This window comes from Dipteris shenzhenensis, chromosome 14 (assembly GCF_047967505.1).
Source record: "Dipteris shenzhenensis isolate YYH24624 ecotype China chromosome 14, Dip_SZ_1.0, whole genome shotgun sequence".
Classification (NCBI taxonomy): domain Eukaryota; kingdom Viridiplantae; phylum Streptophyta; class Polypodiopsida; order Gleicheniales; family Dipteridaceae; genus Dipteris; species Dipteris shenzhenensis.
The window spans coordinates 43,628,005-43,650,319 of record NC_141609.1 but is presented as its reverse complement, the minus strand read 5'-3'; the positions used below and the strand labels follow the sequence as shown (position 1 = coordinate 43,650,319).

The window sequence follows — 22,315 nt, the reverse complement described above, 5'->3', positions numbered from 1 at the left end:
ATTCTTGGTGAGCAAAGCAAGTCCATTTTGAGCAACCTTAAAGCCTTTTTATGAAGCTTAGTTTTCCAGAAAATCTCCATGGCTTGAGACATAAAAAAAGTGAGATCTCGAGATGACCAACGTAAAAGAGGAAGGTAGAACTGGACATAAGCTAGAACAATGGACTGAACAATTCGAAGCCGTACATGCAGGGGCCAAGTGGAGATCTTCCAATATTCTAATTTGTCCTGAATTTTATTTAACACCCATGATATTTGTTGCTTATTTCTGATTTTCCAGCCAATGGGATAGCCCAAATGTCTTACTATGTTTTCCGGATAAATAATCTGGTGGGGCCACAGGATAGCATGCCAGTCACAATGCTTGAGAGGCAAGAGTTTTGATTTCTGAAAATTAATTTTGAGACCAGCTGCCAACCCAAAATCTGAAAGGGTATCCATCAATAGGCGAAGCTCCAAAGGACTGTTCTTTGGCATGAAGAATGAATCATCTGCATAAGCCTGAGCAATGAAAGGTCATGAACCAGAAATCTGAAGCCCCACTAACTGTCCTCTATCGACCAGATGGTCCATATAAAGAAGCAAAGGATGTGAAGCAATGGCATAGACCAGATGATCCATCATGGATTTGCCTTCTTGGAACAAAACCATATTGCCTGGGATGAAGTCCATCATGAAGGATATCCTTTATCCAATGTACTAACATTTTAGCAATAAGTTTGTATATAACCGGCATCAAAGTGATGGGCCTCCAGTCATCCATTGTCTCACATAAAGGTTTTTTGGGCACAAGCTTAACCAAACCATGCTTCCAAAAAATTTCTGTAAGTAGTCAAGGTGGAAGCTGCTGCTCCTCCCCGCTCCCTTGCTGCACCCTCTCCCTCAGCCCGTCCCTCCCTCTCTCCTCTCAGCCTGCTCCCCCGCCCCCTCCCTCTGCCTGCTCCCTCGCCCCCTCCCTGCTGTTCCACCCCCTCCCCCTGCCTGCTCCCTCGCCCCCTCCCTGCTGTTCCGCCCCCTCCCCCTGCCTGCTCCCTCGCCCCCTCCCTGCTGTTTTGCCCCCTCCCTGCCTGCTCCCCTGCCCCCTCTCTGCCTCTCCGCCTTCTCCTTGCCTCTCAGCCTGCCCCCTTGCCCCCCCGCCCCCTCCCTGCCTCTCCGCCCCCTCCCTGCCTGCTTCTCCCCCGCCCCCCTCCCTGCCTCTCAGCCTGCCCCCTGCTCCCCCGCCCCCTCCCTGCTTGCTCCCCCGCCCCCTCCCTGCCTCTCCGTGCCCTCTCTGCCTCTCAGCCCGCCCCCTCCTCTCCCTCTCCTCCCCCTTCCCTTCACTCCCCGCTCCCTCTCCTCCCCCTCTCAGCCTGCCTCGCCCCCTCCCTACCCCTCCCTCTCCTTCCTCTCCCTCTCCTTCCTCTACCTCTCCCTCTCCTTCCTCTCCTCTCCCTCTCAGCCCTCCCCCTCCCAGCCCGCCCCCTTCCAGCTTCTCCTTCCTCTCCCTTTCCTATTCCTAGCCTGCCCCCTCCCTCCCACTCAGCCTGCCCCTTTCCCCTTCAGCCTCTCAGCCTCTCCCCTTCAACCCTCCCCTTCTTTCCCCTTCCCCCTGCTCCCTCCTTGCCTCCTTTCCCTTTCTTCTACCCCCCTTTTCTCCTGCAGCTCTTTTTGGAGCGGAAGGAGCCTTTAATTTGTTAGAGTCGGCCTCCTCACCTCGATTGGCGATGGATACTCCGTCAGCCAATCCTACTCCACCTCCACGGGCCGCGACAACTATTACCTTTTCTAAAGACGAGTTGCAGCAGCTCAAGAAGGATGTAGAGATTGAATGCTCTACCACGTTGCTAGCACGCATCTTCGGGTCTCACCCCTCCAGATACCAAGCCAGAGACTGGATGCTTGCGGCTCTCCCCCCACACCTCACTCCACGATTGTTAGATGTCCGTCTTCTGGGACGAGGTTTTTTCTAGGTTGTTTTTGACACTCCAGAGGCTGCGAGCACTGTGCTCAAGGCCGAGTTTTTACACCTGGGACACAAGAAGATCTTCTTTGAAGCCTTTCATATTGGTTTCGACCCAATGGAGGCAGATAAGAAAATCTTCTCGCTCTTCATCAGATTCCCCGGGCTTCCCCAGGTTTACTATCGACTTCTTTCTGTTATTGAGGAGCATTTTGGCGCAATTGCTGAGATACCACCCCTCCCTGGGTTGCCATTGACTGCAGCAGAGGCAACCAAGGCTGATGGGGTTCCTAGAGTTAGGGTCCTTTGCAAGGACCCTAACCTCAAGTTGGATCACGTTATGATCCAGCGCCCAGATGGTTCCTTTGACAAAATATGAAGAGGGGAGAGGAGAAGAGTGGAGATGAGGAGAGAGGGCACAGCTAGAGAGCACACCACAAATGACTAACTGTACACTAGAATTAGTTGAAAAAATAGAATATATACAAACCCTTTTAGGGTTAGGGTTAGGGGATCTAACCCTTTCCTTTATAGCACTCTATAAGGTTAGTGCTATGCACATATAATCACGTGATGGTGCTATGCACACATGATCACATGATGTTGAGTGTGAACTCTCAACACCTTCCCTCAAGATCAACATCATGAAGTAGGCCTTCCCTCAAGATGATGATTCTGGGGAATCGAAGAAGGACTGAGCATTACATTCCATCACACCCCTTTAATGGGAATGTCCTTCCTCTGCATCAAACCAAGAGCTAGTCGGTGTTTCTCGAATAGCTCTTTACCGAGTGGTTTGGTAAAGATATCTGCAACATTTTCTTTGCTATCACAATGCTGCAGTGTGATGTCACCAAGTAACACTCTTTCTCTGATGAAGTGCTCTCTGACATCAATGTGCTTTGTTCTGGAGTGATATACTGGATTTTTGGCCAATGCTTGAGCCGATTGATTATCACAGTATATTGTTGTTGGCTTTGACTCATCAAAGTAATCTGTTTCTGACAATAGTCTTCTGAGCCATATAGCCTCACATGCACCTGTAGTGAGTGCTCTATATTCTGCTTCAGTCGAAGACAAAGAAATAGTTGGCTGTTTGTTTGACAACCATGATATAGCACCTTGACCAAGGAAAAATGCATATCTCTGTGTCGATCTCCTGGTCTCATGATCTCCAGCATAGTCACTGTCACAGTATCCATGCAACCGTGGATGACTCCCTCTGTATTCTATCCCAAATTGTCTTGTACCTCTGATGTATCTCAAGACTCTTTTGGCTGCATTCCAGTGAGACTGTTTTGGATTTGCCATAAACTGTGCTAGTGAGCTTACTGCATAACAAATATCTGGCCGTGTGATTGTCAGATATATAAGAGATCCAATGAGTTGCTTGTAGTATCTGTCATTGATTGTAGGCTTTTCTGAATCTTTAGTAAGTTTCAAACTCTGTTCCATGGGAGTGGCTGCAATCTTGCAATCTGCCATATGAAACTTCTTCAGGAGACTGTCAACATATTTGAGCTGACTCATGAATGTGCTATCTGAATCTCTCCAGAACTCAATTCCAAGACAATAGTGCATAAGTCCAAGATCTTTCATGTCGAACTCTGCAGATAAGTCTTGTTTTAGCTTTCTGATGAAGCTATCCTTGCTTCCTGTCACAATCAGATCATCTACGTACAAAAGTGCAATAGTAATATCTTCCCCTTGAACTTTGTAGTAGAGAGTATGATCTGCATTGGACTTCATGTATCCCAGATCAGCAAAATATTTGTCAATTCTGCTGTACCAACTTCTGGGTGCTTGCTTTAAGCCGTAGAGACTTTTCTTGAGATGGCAAACCTTGTTCTCCTTTCCTGGTTCAACATAACCGGCTGGTTGTTGCATGTAGACTTCCTCGTCTAGATAACCATTGAGAAATGCATTCTTGACATCGAGCTGATACACATTCCATTTACTGAGTGTCGCTAGTGATATCAAGAACCGTATGGAATCCATCTTTGCTACTGGAGCATAAGTCTCATCATAATCTTGGCCATATTGTTGTGCAAATCCTTTTGCAACTAATCTGGCTTTGTATCTCTGAATACTGCCATCTGGATTGTACTTCACTTTGTATACCCATTTGTTGGCTATGGCCTTCTTTCCTGGTGGAAGGTCGCATAATTCCCAAGTGTTATTTTTATACAAAGCATCCATTTCTTCATTCATAGCAGTTTGCCATTTTTGCTTATCTACTGCGTCTTCGAAGTACACTGGCTCTTCTGTAGCCATGATGGTAGTCATAAGAGCATAGTTGGTGGTTTCCACCTGAATTGCTTTGCCTTTCTGAGCATATGTCAATCTGGCTGGTGGTCTGCTTTCCCTAGTAGACCGTCTGAGCTGCTGTGGCACTGCTTGGGGTGTTGCTGGCAATTCTTGCTCTTCTTCATCAACCTGTTCTGTAGATGACTGTGAAGTCGATGCTTCTATCTCCTGTGTAGGTGAGGTTTTCCATTCTGATTCCTCATCGAAGATTACATCTCTGGAGATAATGACTTTGCGGTTGATGGGGTCATACAATTTGTATGCTTTACTTTCTTCACTGTAGCCAACCATGATGCATTTGCGTGACTTCGCATCCAATTTCCTGCGATGATCATCATGTATGTGGGCATATGCTATGCAACCAAATATGCGGAGATGCCCAATGCGTGGCTTGTGTCCAATGAATGCTTCATAAGGAGTCATACCTTGTATCGGTTTGGTAGGAAGCCGATTAAGCAAGTAGTTAGCGGTAGCTATTGCTTCTGCCCAATACTGATTCGGAAGATGCTTTTCACTAAGCATTGCTCTAGCACTGTCTGCTAAAGTCCCATTCTTCCTTTCAGCTATTGCATTTTGCTGAGGAGTATCTGCACATGTGAATTGTCTTCGAATGCCGTGAGTTTTGCAAAAGTTCATGAAGGCTGAAGACATGTATTCACCTCCTCTGTCTGATCTCATGACCTTGATCTTTCTGCCTGTTTGGTTTTCTACCATGGCTTTGAATTCTTGAAATCTGGCAAACACTTCAGATTTCTCTTTCAGAAAGTAGACCCAACAATATCTGCTGTAGTCGTCGATGAAGGTCAAGTAATAAAGTGAACCATTGATGCTGCGGGTCTGGGCATAATCCCATACATCTGTATGAATCAAATCAAGAATACCTCGTGCACGAGAGGTACTTCTGACAAAGTTGGTTCGCTTTTGTTTGCCGAAGCAGCATGCTTCACAAACTTTTCCAAGAAATTGTAGCTTCGGAATCCCAATTGCCATATTTTGATTCCTGAGATCTAACAAGTACTTGAAGTTGACATGACCATATCTCTTGTGCCATTTTGCGGATAGTGGCATCTGTTGCATTTGAGCTGACATGGCATGCTTATCTGGTACTGTAGCTAGCATCCTGTATAAGCATCCTTCCTTGACACCTTTTGCTACTAGCTGACCTCTTTTGGATTTGTCTCTGATAGTGCATTCATCACCGTCGAAGATGACTTTGTAGTTGTGTTCCGTCATTTGACCTACTGACAAAAGGTTCTTACTGAGCTTCGGAACATAGAGCACATCTTTGACTAATCCTTTTGTACCAGTGAAATTGTTCATAGGGATAACACCTGTCCCTTGAACCGGATTCGGTGTATTGTCTGCTGTATAGATGACATTCTTTTGACCTTCTAATGGCTTCATTTCTGTGAACCATTCCTGATGATTTGTCATATGAGATGATGCACCACTGTCGATGTACCAAGGATCCTGTTCCTCTTGGTCGACTTGATAGCTGAAATTCTCTTTGGGATTGAAATCAGTGTCTAGGTGCATTGTATCAGTCTGATGCAATTCCTCACTTGCAAGAAACACATTTCCATGTTCATTTGCAAAATGACCGTGACTAGAATGTCCACCACGATGATTTCCTCTTCCTCGGGAATTCCCTCGGATTGACCGCCTTGGTCATACTGCTTCTTGCGGCAATCTCTTTCATAGTGTCCAAACTTGTGACAATAGTTGCATTGAATGTTTGACACATTGGTGGATGCATTCCCTCGTCCTTGGAATCTTCCTCGGTTGGAATGATTTCCTCTTTGCTGATTTTGATGTTGCTGAGGATGCTGCTGATGCTGATGCTGATTTTGACTTTGTTGATGATGACCACTTTTTTGATATGATCTACCTAATGGCCTGAGTCCTGAGTTCTTCACCAAGTAGAACTGACTGAAGTTCTTCTAGTGTTGGAATTTGCCGTTGGATGGCAATACTCTGGACTAGATTCTCATATCCTTCTCCTAGTCCATTCAGGATTACTTGAACCATTTCTGCGGGATTCATAGTCTCTCCTGCTGCTGCAAGTTGATTGTTGTAGTCTTTGATGCGGAGTACATAAGCATGACCGGTTTCACTGCTGTTGCGGAAACTCTGGTTGATCTGGTTTCTCAGGGTGAGAATCCTGGATGTGTTCTTGGACTCGTAGAGAGCTGCGAACATATCCCATGCTTCTTTTGATGTCTTGACTGTGTTGAGCTGTCCTAGCATGACATCTTGCACATTCTGCTTGATCAGGTGATAGGCATATTTGTCTTTCTTATCCCATTCTGCTTGAGCTCGGGCAATGGCAGGATCTGCTACTGGTGCGGAAACTGTTTGTGTAGATGTAGATCCCGATGTAGATCCCGATGTAGATCTCGTTGCTGGTGCTGTGACAACAGATGGAGTAGAGCTACTGGTGGCTGGATCGGCCAATGGTCTAGGTATAGATCCATCGACATACTCCCATTTGTCCTGAAGCACAAGAATGGTCTCCATTCGGTATTTCCATGTACCGTAATTGGAGTTGTCTAACTTAGCAGATGCCTCCAGATTGAGGTTGCTAGTCGACATGGTGCAAACAATGTACTCAAAAAATGTCCTGGAAAACTCTGTATGAATCAACTGCAAATACACTGAAGATGCCAAGTGAAATCTCTGTACCGTCAGTGAAGATAGAACTGCAGTAAATAAGATCTGACCTGTGTTACAAGGCTTGTGGCAATGATGCCGGGAATAGCCAAGAGGCTTTACAAGGCTGAAAAATGATGTGCACGATGCCGTGAGATAGCCAAATAGGCTTTACAATGGTGGCATGTGTGTGTGAAATCAAGTGCTATCTGCCCACTGAATCAATCTGCAATGCCTCTGAACTCTGAAGTCTGCTCACTGAACTGATGAACGTAAGGTTTCCGGTAATGTAATGATGTGAAATCGGATGTGAGCGTATGGACTGACTCCGAGTAGGTACTAGTCGGGAATTTCGGGCATGGCTTAGATTGGCAACTTGGGGAATTCAAAGCGTCCCCTCTATGGCGATCTAGTCTACTCTGATCTAGATCTAAACCAACCGTCGATCGATGAAAGAGCAGCAAATAATTCCTTTTCCTTTGTTCTTTTTAAGTGCTGGGTCAGATGCGTCGATGTAGAGGCAAATGTGCGTGAAGGAAGTGGTTTTGTCGGCGAGGCTCAAATGTGAGTGTAACTTGCGCCGAAATGTGCGCGTGATGTAACGAGCGCGTAGAGCACAAAAAATCGAGCGACTTTCCTTTTTGGAGCACCCTCAAATTCTTCCTGGATCAAGAGATATGACTTGATCTAGGTGGAGGGGCAAAAGGAGTGCAAATGGTGCTCAATGATGATGTGTGACTGTGAGTCACATGCAGTGATGATGTGGCACTGTGCTTAGCAAGAGGTGTGCCAGTGAAGCTCTGTGCTGAGGTGGCAGGAATGTGCACATGCAGTGTGTGCAGAGTGTGCCTGGCAAGGGACTGTGCCTGCAGAGGGTCAGTGCTGCTGAGGTGGCACAGATGATGTCAGCAGGGTGACATGGCACTGATGACGTGGCCTGATGACGTGGCAGATGACGTGGCAGATGACGTGGCAATGCTGACGTGGCAGTGATGACGTGGCAATGTGGATAGGCTGATGACGTGGCAGATAGGATTGACACGTGTCAAGATAATGTGGTGACGTGGCACGTGGGTAGGATAAGGTTGCCACGTGGCACAAATTTGGCCAACCAAACCCAACCCAAGTAAACTTTACTAGACCAACCTAGCATGGTTATCTGAACCTAACCGTAGTTATATGTTATCCGCCACGTGTCGATTTCTGGAGGACCGGAATCTACGAAAGATTTTGACGAAATCTTGGAGATTCCGTCTCCCTGCGGATTTCCGTCGATGGGCTGGAGGCGTTGAAGCCGTCGGTTGGCTTGCTGAAGGCTTTCGTTGGAGGTCGCCCTGCTTGTGGGCTGTTGAGCGTTGAAGCTTGTGTTTGTAGATGGAGCAGTGGAGACCGTGGAGGGAGGCTGCCACTACTATATTGGCGTTGCGGATGGAGGTCGACTGTAGGCCTTCGTTAGTCGTTGAGGCCTAGGCGCAGTTGCTGCTGCGGTGCTTGCTTCTGGCTGTATGGCGCTTAAGATAGTTCGTTGGGGCTTGGGATGAGGTTGCCTTATCAGGCTTCGTGGCGTTGTGGCTTTGTCATGCGGACTGGCAATCTTTTTGAGCCGCTTGCATGGCCGTAAGAGGCTGTTGTTAGCCATTGAAGGCAAGGCGTGGATTGCTTGTTGGGTCGAGGCCGGCAGGAGCTAGGGATCACAGCTGATGTCGATGAAGTCGTTGATGGCATCGCTTGAAGATGGCCAAGCTCGGTGTTTCAAAGTCGCTGTTGTAGAGGTCGTCGAGGAGGTGCAGCTTTGTATGTCAATACTTGGAGAGGTGGCTTGCATGGGCAGTTTTGAAGCGTTGCCCGTGAGCCCGTGAACCCGACGGGTCAAAGCTTGGAGAAGCAGGCTGTCGTGGATGAGCCCTCGCTGAGAACGCTATGCATAGAGAGCCTTATTTGTTGTAGGCATGTAGTCAAGGTCGGAGCCTTGGAGACTTGGCGAGCACGCAGGGGTTGATGCGCCTCAGGTATGCAGTCGTTGAGGGAGTCTAAGAACTCTTTCTCACAGATATCTCAAAACCTCTCTCTCTTTCACACAATCTCTCAGAGTGAATCTCTCTCAACCAAACCTCTTCACAATAAGAATGTCTCACAAAATGAATTGAAATCCTCACAAGGAAATCTCAAGAAATGAATGGAAATCTCTTAAAGAAAATGGACGGAATTTTCTCTCAAATGGACGGAAATTTCTCACAACGGAAGTGAAGGGAAGGATCTCACAATCACTCAAGAGAACTCTCAATCTCACAATCTCTCTCACACTCTCAAGAAACTCAATGTCTCAGCGGAAGACAAGGGAGCTCTGATACCATGACAAAATATGAAGAGGGGAGAGGAGAAGAGTGGAGATGAGGAGAGAGGGCACAGCTAGAGAGCACACCACAAATGACTAACTGTACACTAGAATTAGTTGAAAAAATAGAATATATACAAACCCTTTTAGGGTTAGGGTTAGGGGATCTAACCCTTTCCTTTATAGCACTCTATAAGGTTAGTGCTATGCACATATGATCACGTGATGGTGCTATGCACACATGATCACATGATGTTGAGCGTGAACTCTCAACATCCTTTTTTCGCCAGAGAGTAGAGATTTCAGGCAGACAGGACCAGTGCAGGATTTGCAGGACCTCTGGACACTTTGCCAGGGATTGCCCCAGAAAGAAGAAAAGGCCCAAGAAGCCCTCTGCTACAGCTACCGCCCCATGGCCTCGACAGGGGGGTGGTATAGGTCCAGCACTTGCTCCTTGGCCTCGACAGAGGGGTGGTACAGGTCCAGCACCTGCTCCTCGACCTTTGCATGGCGGTCCTCCTCAGATTAGTGGTGGTACAGGTACATCACCTGCTCCTCGCGGCCTCGACAGGGGGGTGGTACAGGTCCTTCACCTGCTCCTCGACCCCCACCTACCTCAGGAACACGCGATGCTCTCCAGTGGGTTCCGGTACGTGTGTAGATCCCTCCTTCAGTTCACGAGGGTACTTTAGTGGACTCTGCTTCACCTCGAGCTGTCCCTCCAGTCTCACCATGCACAATCCGAGACGTTGAAGCTTCGACCTCCTCCCCGGTTGCCGTAGACAGCTGATTCGGGATCAGCTTCATCTAGGTGTTACTGGGGGTTCCATTGATATATTATTTATTCAAGAGCACAAGCTGGATTCTAGAGATTGTGCCAAGTCAGGCAAGTTGCTTTCTGGCCATACTTTTTGGTCGCCTGCCTTGGGCACCAGGGGGCACTTCTATTTCAGTTTTGCAGTTGGTTCTCCCCTTAGTTGTTGGGCACGGAGTCATTATTCCCTCTAGAGCTCAGTGGATTATTCTTTTGATTGGAGGGCGTAAGGTTGGTTTCCTTAACCTATATGCCTCCAACATTAGAGGGGAACGTGTCCTTATGTGGAAGACTTTGCTCTCCTGGGCCCCCATTGTGGATTCATGGGTGATTGGAGGTGACTTTAACATGGTCGAGTTACCGTCAAACAAAAAAGGGGGTAGAGAAGGCGGTCTTCACTCTTTGGAGAGAGCAGCTTGGGATGCCTTCCTTTTTCATTTCTGTGGCAAAGATACTTGGTGTGATGATGCCTTTCTTATTCAGCCACAGTCCCTCCTGTTCTCTTGGTCGAACAGGAGGCAACAGATGCCTATTCATGCACGCATTGACACATTCTATGTAGATGACTGGGCACTAGACAGAGGTGGATCGGTATGCATTGCTGCTGGGGTTTCCACTTCAGACCACTTCCCTGTTGTGCTGGCTATCTCAGAGCCTCACTTGAGAGGCCGGTCTGCCAGCATCAGGATTCCAGATGCCTTTTACACAGAGGAGGACCTTACAGAGGCAGCCCTGCCGATATGGTTTGCTCAGGGTGGGCAGCCATATCCATCACATGTAGCCGCTGCCCTTTCTGGTATTAGCGACTTCTACCGCTCAGTTGCTTGTACTAGGAGACGAGATATTCTCAGACGTGAGATTGGTGTTTGCCAGCAGTTGGCAGCTTTGGAGAGGGAAGAGCAGAAACGGCCTTCAGATGCTTGGATTCAGGAGTGCCTTGCTGCAGCAAGGGCCCATCTGCAGTTATTGCTTGATCAGAGAGCAGAGTATGCCTTTCATGCACGGAAGTCCTTCTGGATTCAGATGGGTGGTAGAGTCAATAAACACTTTTTCTCTACTCTTGGCCCTAGACATAGTAGAGAGAGTGTATCCCAGCTTATTGACTCACATGGGGTTTTACAGACAGAGCCTGATGATGTCTTATTCATAGCTTCAGATTTCTATGCCACCCTTCTTACTGCTGATCCTGGGACACACGATAGAGAGGATGTTAGACAGGCTATTTGGCAGAGCATCCCTGTGTTGGTGAATCCGGGTATGCATGTTCTACTCGACGCACCTTTCACCAACACAGAGTTCAGGACTGCACTTTCAGCCCTTCACAAGGGCAAGTGCCCAGGTTCAGATGGCCTCACCCCATCTTTTTTCATTGCATTTTGGGATATGATTGGAGACTATATTACTTCAGCCTTGCAGGCCATTTGGGACTCTGGCGAGATGCCTAGGTCGCTTACAGAGGGTCTCATCCACCTTATCCCAAAAGGAGGTAGCAGAAATTTAGTGTCCCAGTGGAGGCCTATCACACTTCTGGGGACCTGTTACAAGATTCTGGCCAAGGCTATCAGCCTCCGATTGCAGCCACTTCTCCCTGATCTCATTCATGACACTCAGACGGGATTTGTGCATGGCAGAAGCATTTTTTATAACATTTTTTCTTTCTGGGAAGCTTCAGAGTGGGCCATGCAGAGTGGCTAGAATCTTGCCATTCTACTTTTGGATTTTGAAAAAGCTTATGACAGAGTAGATTGGGGTTTTTTGGAGGGCACCCTTCTACGCTTTGGCTTTATTGATGCTTGGATCAGAGGTGTTTCCTCTTTGTACAAATCAGCCCACAGCCAGGTACTTATTGGTGGGGTAAGGGGTGAGAGATTTCAGATTTCGAGATCAGTCCGTCAGGGATGCCCCCTTGCTCCTTTCCTTTTTTTGTTCGTGGCCAAAGCTATGAGTATCTATGTTAGATTTCAAGCTGACATCTTTGGGCTGAGACTTCCCATCAGAAGGGAAGAGGAGCTACTTGACAGTGAGTTGGCTGATGACACAGCAGTTTACTTGGATGCCACTCCACAGACGCTCACTTCTTTCAGGACAGCATTGGATTTATTTTGCTTGGCGGCAGGGGCGCAGATAAATTGGCATAAATCCAATGGCTTTTGGATCAGTGATGAGGACACTCCAATTTGGAGGCTTGACATAGGATTCACTTGGGTTCAGAGGGGTGTGCCTATCAGGTATTTGGGCTGCCAGGTCGGCTTGGATATTTCTACCACGCAGCAGTTTGCTCCCGTTTTGGAGAGCATCAGAAGGAAGCTTCTTTTTTGGAGCTCAGCCAAGCTAGATCTTGCCTCTAGAGTTGTGGTGGTCAACCAGGTCCTCTTGGCCACAGCCTGGTTTGTTTGTTCATGTTGGCGCCATTCTAGGGACTGCATCATGCAGCTTAGAAGACCGATCAGAAACTTTCTCTGGAGTGGGCTTGATGGCACAGCAGATGCCTTAGCCAGGGTGGCTTGGGAGACCCTCATCCTCCCTACATAGGAAGGGGGTCTCAATATTATTGATCCAGATTTACAGTGCAGAGCTTTACTTTGCAAGATGGTGGTGCGGGGACTTATGCCAGGGCAGGAACCGTGGAAGGACTTTCTTATCAGCAGCATACAGAGGTGCACACCTTCTTCAGGAGGACACTGGATGAGTAGTGTTAGATGTATCTTCACCACAGCACACCTCAGGTCACCTTCGTCCCCTCTCATGGTTGCCATTCTGAAAGCTTGGGCCAGTTTCAGAAGCACTCTTCGGAGGATTCCTCCTTCCTCTCGGGAAGAGATTGATAGGCAACCCATCATGTGGAATGACAGTATATTAGATGATCATGGCAGACCACTGGGTGCGTCACTCTACATGCAGTGGTCCAGGTGGGAGAGGGGACCTGCTTCTTCTATGGGGTCTTGGAAAGCTTTCCGCAGGCTTCCAGAGGAGACCAAATCAAGGTTGACAGGACATCTCAGAGGGAGTGCAGGGAGGATCTTGCAGATTGAGGGAGCCCTTCCAGAGGTTTGGGTAGACACAGATGATATGCCACTCACTTCCTCCACTTGGGTAGGTACTTTTTCGAGAGGCGGGGTTCCGCTTCAAGTTTTGGCCTTCCGAGATGCACAGGAGGATGCTTTGGTTTTTAGTGTCCAGGATGGTGGTAGATTGCTCAGGTCCACAGAGGACATCTTGCTTGAGTCTGCTTTTCAGCCTATCAGGGGTGTAGGTCTTTTGATGCAGGGATCAGATTCAGAGTGGTTCCTAGACCCAGACCCCCGGCTACTCTCCACCAGGTCTTGGAGGCTCTGGCTCTATGGGGGAGTTCCCATCAGGTATTTGCAGTGGGACCTCGGAGAGTGGGAGTGGATTGACGCAGGGCGTCGAGAGAAGAGCATCCCCTTCTTTTGTTACACGGTCAGTAATGCCAGGAGATATCAGCTCAGTAGTAGAGGTTGGAGACCCTCCAGAGTTCCTCATTGGGAGACTTTTGGTATTACTGCGGATCAGCAGAGGTGCTTGTGGAGGAGGCTCTGGAAATCCCACAGGAATAGAAAGATCACTATCTTCTTTTGGCTTTCTATCCATGGAGGGATTGCAGTGAACCTTTGGAGGTCCAGGTTCAGAGCCGACCCTACATGCCCCCAATGCCTTTCTGCTTCGGAGTCTATTCAGCATTGCTTATGGGATTGCAGACAGGCGAGGATGATTTGGATGGGGGTAGCCAGGATTTTCAGTCACTTTGCCCATTCCCCACTTTTTATGACATGGGGCTCGGTGGCTTGGCTTTCTCTTACAGGACCTCAGGTTTTCTATGAGGGAGTTGACTCCTCTCGGGCCATTTCGGTTCGACGTCATCGGATTGAGTCCTGTTCGTTGGATGTGGTACCACACCTTCCTTTTACAGCTGTACATGCCTCTGTGGATACTTCTTGGGAGATTCTAGCGAGCATAGCATCCTGGCATATCTGGAGAGCCAGATGCACAGAGGCTTTGGAGGGTACTCAGGTTCATCCCTCGCACACATTGGCTAGTATCTGGACAGACATCGTACATACTTTGATGGCCGTATGGACGGGTATGCAGGGGGACTCCCGTGCATTCTCAGCTAGGAGGGCTTCTTTCTTCAGGGAATGGAAGGATTCTCCTTTCTTCTCTGAAACTACTACAGGGTTGAGGTGGCACTTTCAGCCTCAGCCTTGGTTGTTTTCCACCTCACTCTGAGGGGGTTTTTTATTTATCCTCATGATTTCATGATGTATTCCGCTTTGAGCTTGCTCTCGCGGGTTTTTTTTCTTACTTAATAGATGTCTTTTTCTTGGAAAAAAAAACCATGCTTCCAAGCTGAGGGAAGATGTTGATGCTGCCAGGCTACATTAATGAACTTCAAAATTGGACCCTTCAATTCAGCCCAAAAGGCTACAAAAAATTCAACTGTCAAAGCATCCCAGCCAGGGGATTTATGTTTACCGAAATGCTTGAGGGCTTCATCCAATTCAATATCTGAAAAAGATATTTCCAGCATTGAAGCTTGTTGCAAAGGAACAATAGGAGAAACAAGCTCAATAAATTTGTTCCGAGCCAATACAACCTGAGGTGTAGAAGAAGATGGCTGAGAAAAAAGTAGCTAGAAATGATCCAAACATTGTTTTTCTAGCTGAGATAAAGTCTGGGTCCAAAGACCATCAGGTTTCTTGACCCTCATGATAGATTGACTTTGTCTATGTGCATGTAAATTCCGAAAGAAAGATTTCGAGGAACAACCCTTATCCAGCATAGGTTTAACTCTAGCCCTGGTCTGCCATTTGGAAAGCTTGCGTTTATCATTGGCATCAATTATGGAAGAAGCACAAGACAATAAATGCTGCTCAGAAGCAGATAGAGACCTTTGATGGCTAATCTGTACCAAATACTGCTTGAATGATTTTGCCCACTGGATATGTTGTCTGGTTTCTGCCATGTACCATCTTCCATATTCCTTAATGACATTTTGTATATGATAGACAAAAGAGTTCCAAGCAAAGTCCAGATCCTCGTGAGCATGGGATAACAATGGCCTACAAGCCAGTCTGATCATTTGCTGGAATTTTTCATGAGAAAGATATAATTGATTGACCTGTAAATGTCTGACTGAAGAGAGCTGCATGTCATCTAGAGGCATTCCAAATGAAAGGGAGAGGCAAAGTGGAGTGTGATCAGATAGTTGCTGAGAATAATCAGTCCACATTTGACATGTATATTCATCATATTGCTGAGCATGAATAAGATAACATCTATCAAGCCTGGCCCAATATTCTCTAAAAGCATTATGATGATATGTAAATCCCATAACTGATGGGTGAGTTGCTGTCCATAAATCTGCAAATTGAAGTGATGAAGTCATCTGTTTCCATTGCTGGATTTCAGAGGGCAGCATATGGGATTTATGCGTGGTATTGTCCTTCCAGTTAGGAGAATTATTGAAGTCACCATAAAGTAGAGCATTTGAAGACCAAGGATATTGCTTTATGGAGTCCCACATTTGAGCTCTAGAAGCAGAATTTTGAGAGGCATACAAGGAGCCTATTTCAAAAATCTCTCCATTGATTATACATTGGATAATCATCCATCGGCCACCAAGATCATTATATGCTATCAAGGGCTGCGGATCATGTCTGGCGAAAATGCACAGCCCAGAGAATTGTTCAGATCTGGCATAAAATATATCATATCCTGAAAAGAACCCATGCTGGCCAGCAAAAGAATGCTGATTATGCTTTTGCAGACACACTACATCTGGATGAGTTTTATTTATATAATGCCATAGGAGCCTCCATTTATTCTGGTTGCAGAGGCCTTGTATATTATAAGAAATACATTTAAGAGAAGCACGCATGAAAATATGTACAAGAGATGAACAGTACTAAAAAAGAAAGGGAGGCATCAAGCCTCTGCCATTGCCACAGGGTCTTGCTGACCCTCAGAATCCAATTCCCTTACTAGAACATCTTCTTCACAAAGTGAAAAACCCTTCTTGACTGCATTAACCCATGCCTTTGAAATGGGGTTGCTCGAAGAGGTAGAAGGTTGACCCGGAGAAGGAGCAGAAGCATCCCAATTACGAGATTGGAGAGGTCTTTGTTTGAGAGGCACCGTCTTCTTTGCAGTCTGCCATCCCTCATGAGAAGATGAATTATTTTCCACTAACTTGCTTTTTCCTTTATCCTTGTTTTGAGCTGAATTGGCCTGGCTCCCTGTATGAACTGAAAGCTTTACTCCTTTAGCTTCAGTCTTTTCCACATATGTCTTCTAACCGCCTTTATTAGATGGCAGAGGAATAGCCGCTGGAGGAGGCAGATGAAGGATAGAGGGACATTTTGAAGCCAAGTGCCCAAACTTGTGACAAGAGAAACAAGATCCAGCAAAAATGCCCCATTTTAAAGTGAAATATTTCTTTCCCAAATTAACACCCTCAATCTCAACTGCAATAGCAGAGGGGGTTGGTCTATCAGTATCCCATAAGATGCAAAAACGATTTTTATTACCTGTGGGACGAGGGGGACAGATCACTTGTCCTAATGTCATGGCTAAGCCTGGAAGCTCTGTTCTCATGTAATCTGGAAAATCAACCACTTCAACCCATACAGGGCAATGATGCTTGATGAGATTTTGATAGTCCTTATTAGGGGACCAGGGCATGATGTGCACCATTTGACGACCAAAAAATAAAGGGGACATTTCTAGCATCTTTTGTTTTGTCAAGGCATCCAAAAGATGAACTTCATAAAATCCTCGGGAGGCAAAATAGACTCCTTCTACATAGCATCCACCTAGGAGAGAATTCACCCATTGTCCCACATCATTAGCCGAGGGTATTTTGCCTGGAAAAAATATGATAACTGCAGTTTGAGAGAGCTTCTTCAAAGGATGCATAAGAGAAGGCAACTTCATCTTGTAAGTGAGATCCGGAGTAGGTAGAATCCATTCTCTTCTACTTTGTTGAAAATCCTCATTCAACATGTCAAACACATAGGAAGCATCTTCATATGAAGAAGCTATGGGGGGCGAAGTTTCCCTGGATTTTCTTTTAGGTTCGGGAGAGAGTGCTCTCTTGACATAATACTTGCTTGTTTCTGCCATTGAGGCTAAAGGATTGAACAGGTATCAAATGGAGAGAAGCAGACGGGGCACGAGAAGGATTGACAGGCTGTACGGTAAACCAGAGAAGGGACTGTACGGAGAAACCCGACTGCGTCCGTACAGTTGTACAAAAAACTATACGACAGAGAAGACAAGGAAAAGGAAAACTGTACGGCAAAACCTACGGAGCTGTACGGAAAGCGAACGGGATCAAACGTATGGAATCTGTACGGCGACCGTACAGATGTACGGAATCTGTACGGATGAATACAGTGATTCGCACCACGACACACACATAGAAAACGAGGAGCTGCAGGAGGCTGAAGACTAGGCGAAAAGAAACCCACGACACATGCAATAAAGCAAGGTAGAGGTGGGGAGAAGCTCTGGATGTATGACCAAAGGCAACAGCAAGCCTACGGGGACCTATACGGTAGGATGGCAGGGTGCGGGATCAGCTGTAGAGGCCATGACGCAGATGGAAGGCTGAAATCGCCATAGCTAGAGCTCTCTCACGACTCTCTCTCACACACACACACACACACACACACACACACACACACACACATTTCTTTTTTTAATAGTGAAATCTTATCACAGTTCATTTTCAAAAATCAAGTTTAATCGTTTATTTTGGAACCTAGTTTTGTCATGCACTTTCTTTCGGGTTTAGAGAACAACTATGTTTGGAAATAGCTTGAACCTTGGTATTGCACCAAGATCTTCATTTTACCTTCCAACATAGTCTTGGATTGGTGAGATGTTGCACCATGAATAGGGTTTTCTAATTTCCACTAGAATGATACTAAAATGAGAAGAGTTACATATAAGCTTTAATTCATTTTTGACATAAGTAATGCATGATCCATGTAGGAAGGGACAAGTCTCAAGAAAATGTAGATAATGGCAATAGACCTAGTAAGGGTAAGGATCTCCAAATATGCCACGCTGTAATGATCTCCAAAATCCAAAAAGTATCCATTGATGCATGTGTAGGACTATAAGGAACGTGGAGGGCATCATACAGAGAGCATGACTCTACAAAATGTCATCAAATTGAGAGATCTCTCATAGAAGTCCTGAGGTCCTAAAAGAGAGAGACTGGCCATCAAAACTGAGGTCATGAAGAAGCGGGAACGAACAAAGGTATCCATATGTGGGGCGAATTCTGCTGATGAGTTTATTCACCATTGCCTATGGGATTGCAAACATGCGAGTTCTATTTGGAAGGGGATTGCTAGTCTTTTGAGAACCTCCACTGGTTCACTACAATCCTTCCATGAATAAAAAGCCAAAATAAAAGAGTGATATTTCTATTCTTGAGGGATTTTCCAGATCCTCTTCCAAAATGATTTCTGCAAGTCAAAAAAAATCTGAAAATTCTCCCAATTGCGAATCTCTGGTGGGTTTTAATCCCTTAAGGTTAAGTTGAAGCCTCTTGGCATTACTAACTGTGAACCGAAAGACAAGAAGGCTCTTCTCTTGGATCCTTGCATCAGTCCACTTCCACTCCCCGGGTTCCCACTACAAATACTTTATAGGGACACCTCCATAGAGCCGAATCCTCTATGAATCCAAGGGAAAGTGATCCAAGTTAGGGTTTGGATACCAAACTGAGATCAAGAAACACTTCTCCACATGACCCAAAATCATGATGGGCACAAAGGCTGTTAGGAAATGGAGTCAATTTGAGTGACTTTTAGTGTGTTTCTATTGAGTTCTAGAGTAGTACTATACTATTTTATATCCTAGAATGCCACGTGTCACTATGGGACTTATCCCATATACATTTGACACTTGTGTGTGCCTATCCTATAAAGGCATTGTACTTTCTCATGTCAAATCCATGTAGCCTCGATCTTTTCTTGGTCATGTAAGTACTTTTCTTTAGTTGTACATTTCTTTTTAGCATTCATTCATTTCTTTATGTTTGCCTAGTCATGCTTTTCTACTTTCCTTTCCATTCCATGTCTTGCACCTTCATATGGTATCAGAGCTAGGCTAACTTCCAAGAGGTTGAGGTAAGAGGTTGAGGACATTGAAGCCTCTCTCCCTCATTCCCCTTGGAGGGCTGCTTTCTCTATTCCACTTTGAGCTCAACTCCTTCACCACCCGAGCCTCACCAACAATGCCTTCATCAAGCAAAGAAGGTGACTGTTCAGTTCGTGATGACTGAAGCTCATGCTGCTCCATTGCCTCTACTCAGCCTGCCTCATTCCCCTCTATTCTGCCCGCCATCCTGCTACTTCTCTGCCCACCATGCTGCTCCTCTGCCCGTCATTCTCTGCCGTATGATCTGCTTGCCATTCTGCCCCTCTCTGCCCACAATTACACCAGCAGCAACTCCGTCTACTGTCATCTTCCCGTCGCCCGTACTATAGCAGCAAACATTCGAGCTCTTCTAGCTGTCCTATAGAGCTACCCGCCATTTACAAGCTTGTATATTCATAATGGGTTCACGATCTGCAAGTTCCTTGCTAGTGGACAAGTTCATGGGGGAAGGATCTCCCACATGGCAAATGAAGGTCCAACTCCTTCTCATGAAGGAGAATGTTTGGGATGCCATTGAAGATGATGAAGATATTGCTACATCCACGGAGTCTCCAACATGCAAGATTTGGAAGCAACACAACTCGAGAGCCATCGCAATCATCAGGCCTTGCCTAGATGATTCTTTGATTCATCACATTGACTTCAAGTCAACGGCCAAGGAGATTTGGGCACGTCTCGAGAATATATTGGTAACAAAATCACCAACTGCAAGGTTTTTTTGAAAATACAATTTTATAAGTTGAAAATGGAAGAGTGCGATACCTTGAGTGCACATATAGCAAAAATTCAATCTTTAGTTCAACAACTCTTCAACTTGAAGTGTCTCTCAGATGACGAGGACAAAATGGCTGTCCTCATGATGAGTATGGAAGGGATCTCTCGCTTTGAGAATGCCCTCGAATTGCATCGACTACCTTCAAAAATATGGTGTCTCTTCTTCTTGAAAACGATCGCCGCAACAAAGAATCTCCATCCTACTCATCGGATACTACACAAGCTCTTGCCTCCACCAGCAAACGGAGACCTAGGCCATCACCTCCACCAACACGAGGAAATACATTCAAACCGTTCAAGTGCACATATGCTTGGTCATATGGAGGACAGGTTCTACCAGAAGCTTGCCCAACAACAATCGAAGGATCATGCCAGTTGGGTGGCATCCACCACCACTAGTGATGATGCAGACGAAGATGACGATTTGACACAGGATCATGCTCTCACTGCTCAAATCTGACATGTCTGTCTCCAACATCTAAAGGATGATGGAGATGATGATTCATTTGCTTTCTGAGCATGATGTGTTTGGGTACTCTGCCCTGGGGGTGTTTCCAAAAAATGAATGCAATAAATCATGTGTGTTGAGTCAATAAAGGTACTCTGCCTTGGATAGTCCTCCTAAAATGATGTATTTATTTTCTTATTTTGGTATGTGGCTCCATGTTCCTCATTAGTCTTTGGAGCCAGGAGGGGATGTACTGTGGGAGCCATATGTTTTGGCTTTGATAGGTCTATTTGTTGGTGCATACCTCTGAGTTGATCATGCATCCATGCATGATGAGCCTCTGAGCCATGCTAGATGAGCTTTCTATGTTATGCTCACTAGCCTCTTGTAAAGAAAGAGGGAGAGAGATAGGAGACTCAAGTTCAGCTTTCTTCACAACACACAAAAGAGAGAGGACACAAGGTTGGAGGGTGAAGCCTTTCTTCACTTTTGCACACAATAACAATACAATAGAAGAGGGAAATACCCTATATGTCAAAACCTAGAATACGTGGTTCATATGTGAACCCAAACCAAAAACATACGTGGTAGTCTAACTACACCACGAGTACAACTAACATAGGCGGTGACATAAATGATAGTCATCCAGGAGATATGTCGGGGATAGGGCTTGATATCTCAACACTCCCCCTCAAGCTCAAATCCATCTCACGTACACCAAGCAAGCTCCTAAATCTGCGAAGCTTCTCGGTACCCAATGCCTTCGTAAAGATATCAGCCACCTGCTCCTCAGTGCTGACATAGACAAGATCAATCTCACCAGCTAGAACCTTCTCTCTCACAAAGTGATAATGCACCTCAATGTGCTTCGTTCTAGCATGATAAACTGGGTTATTAGCAAGCATGATGCTGCTAATGTTGTCACAATGAATGACAACTGCTGCATGAACTGACTGTCCCATATCTGCAAGTAGCTTCCGTAACCAAGCTACCTCACATGCAGCCATTGCTGCACCCCTGTACTCAGCCTCTGTGCTCGACAAGGCAACTGTTGGCTGCTTCTTGCTGCTCCAACTGATGGCACCACTCCCAAGGGAAAACATAAAACCACTAGTAGATCTCCTGTCTGAGACACTACCAGCCCAGTCAGCATCTGTGTATCCATGTACCTGTAATGCACACCCAGCTTCATAAAACAGTCCATAATGCAATGTGGACTTCACATACCGCAGTATGCGCCTAGCCGCATCCAAATGTGGCTTCCTCGGTGCCTGCATAAACTGACTCACCAGCCCCACAACATAGCTCAAATCTGGTCTGGTTATAGTCATGTAAATCAAGCTACCTACTATGCGCCTGTACATAGTAATATCTTCAAGAAGCTCACCTGACTCTGCATTGAGCTTCACATTCTGCTCCAATGGAACAGAGATAGGCTTACAGCCTGTCATCCCATATTTGGACAGCATGTCCAAACCGTATTGCCTTTGCAACAGCCATATCCCACTCGGGGATCTAATAACCTCAATGCCCAAGAAGTAACGCAGCTCTCCCAAATCCTTCATCTCAAATTTCTGCTTCAACAGCAGCTTCACTTCATTAATGTCTGCATCACTATCACCTGTAATAATCAAGTCATCAACATAGATGACTATAAGCACAATCCCTCTGTTTGTCCTTTTCACATAAAGTGAAAAATCTGAATTGAAAATCTGAAATCCAATAGTGACAAGATATTGCCCTATCTTGTCTGACCATGCCCTCGGCGCCTGTTTTAAGCCATACAAGGCTTTGCGCAACCTGCATACAAAATCGGGGTGTGAGTTATCCTCATAACCTTCTGGCTGCATCATAT

General features: G+C 46.1%; 1 protein-coding gene across 1 annotated transcript in view; it reads right to left on the bottom strand.

The window, feature by feature from the left end:
- LOC147894679 (callose synthase 9-like) overlaps positions 1-22,315 on the bottom strand; it is a 433,662-nt gene that overhangs the window by 370,742 nt on the left and 40,605 nt on the right. The gene's annotated exons all lie outside the window — the stretch shown is intronic.